The sequence below is a fragment of the Nicotiana attenuata genome, unplaced genomic scaffold (assembly GCF_001879085.1).
Source record: "Nicotiana attenuata strain UT unplaced genomic scaffold, NIATTr2, whole genome shotgun sequence".
NCBI lineage: Eukaryota > Viridiplantae > Streptophyta > Magnoliopsida > Solanales > Solanaceae > Nicotiana > Nicotiana attenuata.
Window position 1 is genome coordinate 112,828 of NW_017671046.1, and position 9,497 is coordinate 122,324.

Below are 9,497 nucleotides of genomic sequence, written 5' to 3' on the forward strand. Positions count from 1 at the left end.
CTAGCAGTTTTAGTGGGTCTAAATAAGTTCATATGGAGCAATTGTGATGGCTTGGTCGTAGACACAATGTCTTTATTTTTGAAAGAGTTTTTGGTTTGTTTACCAATATGACATGCATAACATACACGATTTCTAGAAAAATTGAGTTTGGGAAGTCCAATAACTAAATCATGCTTAGAAAGTTTCTCAATTAGATGCATGCTTGCATGACCAAGTTTCTTATGAAACAACCATGGATCATCATATATAGATTCTAAGCAGATGTGACTATCTAAATTTTCAATGCCATCAAGAATGTAAACATTTCCATACCTTTTTCCTGGAAGTATCATTTTACCTGACTCATCTTCAATGGCACATCCTGTTTTCTTGAATTTGACTTCGTACCCTGAATCACATAGCTGACTTATACTCAGGTAGAGTAGTTTATCGAGCAGATCGGGCGGTTATTTACTCTTAACGGTTCGGCTTATCAGTTATCGACTATTAAATATATTAATCTACTAGCCACTCGATAAGATATCGGGCGGATTGGTATCGATTAGCTATTATCGGGCGGTTTATTGGCCCAGTTGAATATGTATTATAGAGGACTATTTTGGTCCTTCGTGTTACACTGTTACTAGTAAATACCAGCAAAAAGCTAGTTTACTTTGCATGTATTCCCACCATTTTTCACCGTTACCTTCAATGGAAACACAAGCCACTGCTTGTTAGTCATCTATGGATCTTAACTTAATTCAACTGGTGGATAACTGTAGCACATTGGATGAAATGTATGATCTCTGGAAAGAATTGGATGGATAAATCATTCCCCTTGAGGCCAGCCACTAAAAAAATGATAAAGAAAATGGAGCAAAAAAAAAAAAGCTTCAAAGTTAGACAACTAGAGATAAATATAAATATATATATATATATATTCTTAACGCGTTAACGGTTTATCTGATAAGAAAATTGAATAATTCACCCCCAATCCGATAAGCCGTTACTAATAAAATTTCAATCTGTTCCCCATCCGTTAAACCGATAACCCGAAACCAATAAGCCATTAAGCTACTTTTGCGGTTTGGTTTTCCGTTTCGGTTCGGTTTTGAACACCCCTATACTCAAGATATTATAGTTGAGTCCATCTACAAGGTACACTTCGGTAATATCATAGTTGTTGAATGGAACTGTGCCGGTGCCAACTATTTTTCCTCATAAATCATCACCAAATTTGACACTTCCTCCATTTATCTTTGTAACTTCTTTGAACAATTTTTTGTCACATGTCATGTGACTGGAACACGCACTATCTAAGTTCCATTTTTCTTTGCGTCTCTTTTTGTGGTGTTCCTACAAAAATAGAATATCCTTCTTTTAGGTACCCAAGCTTGCTTAGGTCTTTGCTGGTTAGTTCTACTGGAATCAGGTTTGTCTTTGGGTTTCCAAATCCATCTTGAAACATTAGACGTACAAAATCTACAAAAGGAATATTTATGTCCAACTTTGTTACAGTAATGACATACAGTGATTGATCCAGTTTTTTATCTATCACTTGTATTTGTACTTGTGGACTTAGTTCTGGTCGGCCCTTTTCCAGTTGACTTGTAAGTCGCCTGGTTGGACTTGACAGAATAGCGACTGCTGGATTTGCGCATTCCAATCAATTGCATTTGCAATTCCTGAACTTCATCTTGAAGTACATCCCTTTCGATTTCACATACTTCAAGTTTGAGTTTCCAATCCTTCTTTTCCCTATTGAGTCTTTTCAATTCATTCAACATCTTTTGAGACTCCTTTAGGGTGAAATCAAGAGTATCATGCAATTCATTACATCTATCATAATTGTCACGACCCCAAAACCAACCCGGTCGTGATGGTGCCTATCATAGAACTAGGTCAGCCGACACAATCCCAAAATAATCCACCATTTCATTAAAATCTAAGCAACAAACTTTTTCATACTGAAATTTCCACAAAAGATATAAAGTCAAAAACCAAAATGTGGAAATAAAGCCTGACATCGGGGTGTCACAAGCCATGAGCATCTACCAAGAACTGTCTGATACAAACCAAGAATAATTGGAAACACTAATAATATATAAAGGAAGATAAGAAGGAGAAGAGAAAGGATGCGATCGCCATGCAACTACCTTGCAATCTCCACAATCCGCGGCGGATGAAAATCAACGCTCGCTAGTACGTCCAGCAGCCCCTGGACATGCACACAAGGTGCAGGAAATAATGTAAGTACGCCAACTCAGTAAGTAATAAAGGTAAATAAAGACTGAGCAATAGGAAACACACAGAATCCACGTCATGAAATCTCAGAAAATACAACATGCTTTCAAATCAATATATGAGTCAAATCATGTCGTTTTAAATCCAGTTTTCAGTAAAAATCAGTGAACATATTTTTTTACAATTTCAATAGAGACTCAGATCAAATGAGAGTAAAAGTAATGAACATCATAAACAATCCCTCGGGCACAACATCACTCAGAACCAGCCCCTCGGGCATATCTCATAACACTCACTCAGGGTACCCGAACTTACTAGGGGTGTGCAGACTCCGGAGGGGCTCCTACTGCCCAAGCGCTATAATCCGCACGGACAACTCACGTGCTGCACGGACAACTCACGTGCTATAGTATCAATATCAGAATACGCACGGACAACTCACGTGATGCACGGACAACTCACGTGCTATACTTTCAATATCCTCACAAAAACAGGCCCTCGGCCGCACTCAGTCATAAAAACCTCTCAAGCCACTCGGACTATCAGTAAAAATGGGTACTCGACCAAAATATCATTTTTATGCATCAAAACGGAGTAGTACAGACTAAATTATGATATAAGTGAACACAACATGACTGAGTATAGATCTTAAACCAAAAACAATGAGGAAACAATAAGAAAAGTCCCCTAAGGGTCCAAACAGCTTGGCACGAGGCCTAAATATGGCATTCAACCCAAATCATAGAAATTCTTTCTAAAACACATAAGTATCACATAGTTTTCAGTTAAATACACAACTAAATAGTTGCTACGGTACGGACCAAGTCATAATCCTCAATGATGCACGCCCACACGCTTGTCATCTAGCATGCGTGTCACCTCAAATAGTGAAACGATGTGAAATCCGGGGCTTCATACCCTCAGGACAAGATTTACAATCATTACTTACCTCAAACCGATCAAATCCCTACTCTACGACGCCTTTGTCTCTGGAATCGGCCTCCAAATGTCCCGAGTCTGCCCAAAAGCATTACAATGCAATCAATATAGGCCAATGAACTAATTCCATACGAAAAATTATCAAATTATACCAAAATCCCGAAATTCACCCAAACTCGGTCCACGGGCCCACATCTCAGAATCCGACAAAAATCACAAAACTAGAAACTCCTTTCACTCACGAGTCTATACATACCAAAATCATCAAAATCCGACATCAAATGGTCCCTCAAATCCTCAAATTAAACTCTCCAATTCCAAGCCCCAATCCATTCAATTTCATCCCTAATTTCATGGTTAAACAACTAAAAATCACCATTATCTCGAGTGTTAGGCTCAAGAAACTTACCATAAGAAGAACCCCTTGATTCCCTCTTCAAAACTCGCCAAAAGCTCCAATCCCGTCTTCAAAAATGGAGGAAATAGGCAAAAATTCGTGAAGGAACCCTTTTATACATTCTGCCCAGCATTTTCCGCATCTGCGGCCCTCATCTCGCACCTGTGCAACCGCTTCTGCGATCCAATCAACCGCACCTGCGGTTTTGACTTAAACTCCCAGGACCCCATCTGCTCCCCAAGAATCGCACCTGCGGGACCGCTGATGCATCAAAACCACTGCATCTGCGGTTCCTCTTTAAGCTTTCAAATTCGGCATCTACGGCTTCCCTACCGCATCTGCGACCTCGCACCTGCGGTCCCCAATCCACAGTTGCGGTTTCAGCTGCACCAACTACATTCCAACTCTTCCATTAGCCATTTGAAATCATCCCGAGGCCCTCGGGACCTCAACCAAAAATACCAACAACTCACGTATCACCATTCCAACTTATTCAAACCTTCAGAACAATCAAAACACCAAATCACTCTCGGATTCAAGCCTAAGAACTTCCAAACTTTCGAATTCCGCAAACGATGCCGAAACCTATCAAACCTCGTCCGAATGACCTGAAATTTTTCACACACGTCACAAATGACACTACGGGCCTATTCCAATTTCCAGAATTGCATTCCGACCCTGATATCAAAATTTCCACTGCCGACCGAGAAACGACAAATTTCTAATTTCGCCAATTCAAGCCTAAATCTACCACGGACCTCCAAGTCACATTCCGGACGCGCTTCCAAGTCCAAAATCACCTAACGAAGCTAACCGAACCATCGAAATTCCCATCCGAGATCATTTACACCTAAGTCAACATCCGGTTGACTTTTCCAACTTAAGCCTACTCAAAAGAGACTAAGTGTCTCAATTCACTCCAAAACCACTCCGAACCAGAACCAACCCACACAATACGACGAAATACAGCTGAAGAACACATAAAGAAGCAGAAATGGGGGACGGAGCTATAACTCATGAAACGACCAGCCGGGTCGTTACATCCTCCCCCTCTTAAACAAACGTTTGTCTCGAACGAGTATAGAAACATACCTGAAGCCTCAAACAGTTATGGATATTTGCTCTGCATCTCCCGCTCGGTCTCCCAAATAGCCTCCTCCACGGGCCGACCTCTCCACTGCACTTTCATTGAAGCTATATCCTTTGATCTCAACTTTCGGACCTGCCGCTCCAAAATATCCATTGGCTCCACATCATAAGTCAAATCACCATCTAACTAAACCGTACTGAAATCCAAAATATGAGATGGATCGCAAATATACTTCCGGAGCATAGAACATGAAATACCGGATGCACACCCGACAAGCTAGGTGGCAAAGCAAGCTCATAAGCCACCTCCCCAATCCTCCGAAGCACCTCAAAAGGCCCAATGAACCGAGGGCTCAATTTTCCCTTCTTCCCAAATCTCATAACACCCTTCATAGGTGAAACCTTCAGTAGAACCTTTTCCCCAACCATTTAAGACACCCGAACCTTTCTGTCAGCATAACTCTTTTGTCTCGATTGCGCTGTACAAAGCCGCTCCTGAATCACCTTCACCTTGTCCAAGGCATCCTGCACCAAGTCTGTACCCAAAAGTCTAGCCTCACCCGGCTCAAACCACCCAACTGGAGATCTACACCGTCTCCCATATAAAGCCTCAAATGGAGCCATTTGAATACACGACTGGTAACTGTTGTTATATGCAAACTCCACGAGCGGTAGAAACTGATCCCACGAACCCCCAAAATCAATGACACAAGCGCGCAACATGTCCTCCAATATCTGAATAGTGCGCTCGGACTGCCCGTCCGTCTGAGGGTGAAAAGTTGTGCTCAACTCAACCTGAGTACCCAACTCTCGCTGTACGGCCCTCCAAAACTGTGATGTAAACTGAGTACCTCCGTCTGAAATGATGGAAATCGGGATACCATGCAGGCGAACAATCTCTCGGATGTAAATCTCAGCTAACCGCTCTGAAGAATAGGTAGTACATACAGGAATGATGTGCGCGGACTTCGTCAGCCGATCCACAATCACCCAAATAGCATCGAACTTCCTCAAAGTCCTTGGGAGTCCAACTACAAAATCCATGGTGATTTGCTCCCACTTCCACTCTGGAATATCCATGTGCTGAAGCAAGCCACCCGGTCTCTGATGCTCATATTTCACCTACTGACAATTGAGACACCGAGCTACAAACCCCACTATATCCTTCTTCATTCTCCTCCACCAATAGTGATGTCTCAAATCCCGGTACATCTTCGCGGCACCTGAGTGGATGGAATACCGCGAGCTATAGGCCTCCGCCAGAATCAACTCCCGAAGCCTATCTATATTGGGCATACATATCCGGCCCTGCATCCTCAATACCCCGTCATCACCAATGGTCACATCTCTGGCATCGCCGTGCTGAACTCTATCCTTGAGGACAAGCAAATGAAGATCATCATAAGAAGGAGAAGAGCAAAGCTGCAATCGCCATGCAGCTACCTTGCAATCTCCACAATCCACGGTGGATGAAAATCAACGCTTGCTAGTACGTCCAGCAGCCCTTCGATCTGCACACAAGGTGCAGGGAGTAATGTGAGTACGCCAACTCAGTAAGTAATAAAGGTAAATAAAGACTGAGCAGTAGAAAACACACAGAATCCACATCATGGAATCTCAGAAAATATAACATGCTTTTAAATCAATACATGAGTTAAATTATGTCGTTTTAAATCCAGTTTCTAGTAAAAATTAGTGAAGATATTTTTCAGCAATTTCAACAGAGACTCGGATCAAATGAGAGTAAAGTAATGAACATCATAAACAGCCCCTAGAGCACAACATCAGAACCAGCCCCTCGGGCATATCTCATAACACTCACTCAGGGTACCTGCGCTCACTGGGGGTGTGCAAACTCCGGAGGGGCTCCTACAGCCCAAGCACTATAATCCGCACGGACAACTCATGTGCTATAGTATCAATATCAGAATCCACACGGACAACTCACGTGCTACACGGACAAATCACGTGGTATACTCTCAATATCCTCACAAAAACAGGCCCTCGGCCGCACTCAGTCATAAAACATCTCAAGCCACTTGGGCTATCAGTAAAATAGGCTACTCAACCCAAAATATCATTTTTATGCATCAAAACGGAGTAGTACAGAATAAATTAAGATATCAGTGAACACAACATGACAGAGTATAGGTCTTAAACCAAAACAATGAGGAAATAATAAGAAAAGGCCCTTAAGGGTCCAAACAGCTTGGCACGAGGCCCAAATATGGCATTCAGCCCAAATCATAGAAATTCTTTCTAAAACACATAAGTATCACATAGTTTTCAGTCAAATACACAACTTAATAGTTGCTACAAGACGGACCAAGTCACAATCCCCAACGGTGCACGCCCTTACACTTGTCATAGCATGCGCGTCACCTCAAAATAGTGAAACGATGTGAAATCCAGGGCTTCATACCCTCACGACAAGATTTACAATCATTACTTACCTCGATCCCATCAAATCCCTACTCTGCGACGCCTTTGCCTCTGGAATCGGCCTCCAAATGTCCCGAGTCTGCCCAAAAGCATTACAATGCAATCAATATAGGCAAATGAACTAATTCCATACGAAAAATTATCAAATTATACCAAAATCCCTAAATTCACCCAAACCCGGCCCCCGGGCCCACATCTTAGAATCTGACAAAAATTACAAAACTAGAAAATCCTTTCACTCAAGAGTCTATACATACCAAAATCATCAAAATCCGACATCAAATAGTCCCTCAAATCCTCAAATTAAACTCTCCAATTCCAAACCCTAATCCCTTCAATTTTATCCCTAATTTCTACTAATTTCATGGTTAAACAACTAAAAATCACCATTATCACGAGTGTTAGGCTCAAGAAACTTACCACAATGAAGAACCCCTTGATTCCCTCTTCAAAACTCGCCAAAAGCTCCAATCCCGTCTTCAAAAATGGAGGAAATTGGCAAAAATTCGCGAAGGAACCCTTTTATACATTTTGCCCACCATTTTCCGCATCTGCGGGCCTCATCTCGCACCTGTGCAACTGCTTCTGCGGTCCAATGAACCGCACCTGCAGTTTTTACTTAAACGCCCAAGACCGCATCTGCGCCCCAGGAACCTCACCTGCGGGCCTGCAGATGCGTCAAAACCACCGCATCCGTGGTTCCTCTTTAAGCCTTCAAATTCCGCATCTGCGACTTCCCTACCGCATCTGCGACCTCGCACCTACGGTCCCCAATTCGCAGGTGCGGAAACAACAGAAGCAGCAGCTTCAGCTACACCAACTGAATTCCAACTCTTCCAATAGCCATCCGAAATCATCCCGAGGCCCTCGGGACCTCAACCAAAAATACCAACAAGTCACGTATCACCATTCCAACTTATTCAAACTTTCGGAACACTCAAAACACCAAATCACCCTCGGATTCAAGCCTAAGAACTTCCAAACTTCCGAATTCCGCAAACGATGCCGAAACCTATCAAACCTCGTCTAAATGACCTGAAATTTTGCACACGTAATGAATGACACTACGAAACTATTTCAATTTCCAGAATTGCATTTTGACCCCGATATCAAAATTACCATTGCCGACCGAGAAAAGCCAAATTTTCAATTTTGCCAATTCAAGCCTAAATCTACCACAGACCTCCAAATCACATTCCGGACATGCTCCCAAGTCCAAAATCATCTAACGAAGCTAACCGAACCATCGGAATTCCCATCCGAGATCATTTACAACTAAGTCAACATCCAGTTGACTTTTCCAACTTAAGCCTACTCAAAAGAGACTAAGTGTCTCAATTCACTCCAAAACCACTCCGAACCCAGACCAACCCACACGGTACGATGAAATACAGCTGAAGAACACATAAAGAAGTAGAAATTGGGAGGCTATAACTCATGAAACGACCGGCCGGGTCGTTACAATAGTCATAAGATCTTACCTTGCTTGTTCACCTCATGCCATGAAACAGTTTTCAGTATTTTCTTTGCTTTCATCATCTGATGTGCCTTCATCGGTCCAGCAACCAAAGTTTTGTTCATATCATTTTCGAAAATAGTCATGAATTACATGTTTATTATTTCCTCATGTCCTAAGCTTTCTTCATCACTCTAGCTTCCTAAATATTTGTTTTTGTTGAATCCTATGGAGACTTTTCTTTTAAGTTCAGGACATTGAGCTTGAATATGGCCATACCTTCCGCATTCAAAGCATTTCCCATCTTTTTTGTCTTGTTCATTATATTTCCTGGTTCATCTGGATGTCATCCTTCCCTTCTTTGTATTTCTATGTCTTCTCATCAATCCATTCATGTTTCTTGATACCATGGCAATTTCTTGTTCAAGAGCTTCTGGATCTTCATCAACACCATCTTCAGGTCCTTCAGTTGTAATTTTGAAGGCAATTGTTTTCTTCTTTTCTTCTTGATTTATTTTCTTGAGATGGGTTTTCTCAAATGCTATAAGATCTCCTCGTAGTTCATCATATGAAAGCATGTTTAGATCTTGAGACTCGAGTACAACTACTTTTGTTTGCCATGTGGTAGGCAAATTCCTTAGGATTTTTCGAACTTGATCACCACTTGAGTAGGGCTTACCAAAGGCTTTCGGATCGCCAATGATTTTGCTAAATCTTGCAAACATTTACTCAATGGATTCTCCTTCTTTCATCTGGAAGAGTTCATAGTCACGAACCAACATGTTTATCCGAGTGTCCTTCACTTTGCTGGTTCCTTCATAAGTAACTTCCAGTTTATCCTACATTTCACTGGCAGTATCACAACTTGAAATTTTCTCATACTTTTATCCACTTATAGCATTATAGAGCAAGTTTAGAGCCTTAGCATTAACTTGAACAATAGCCATTTTC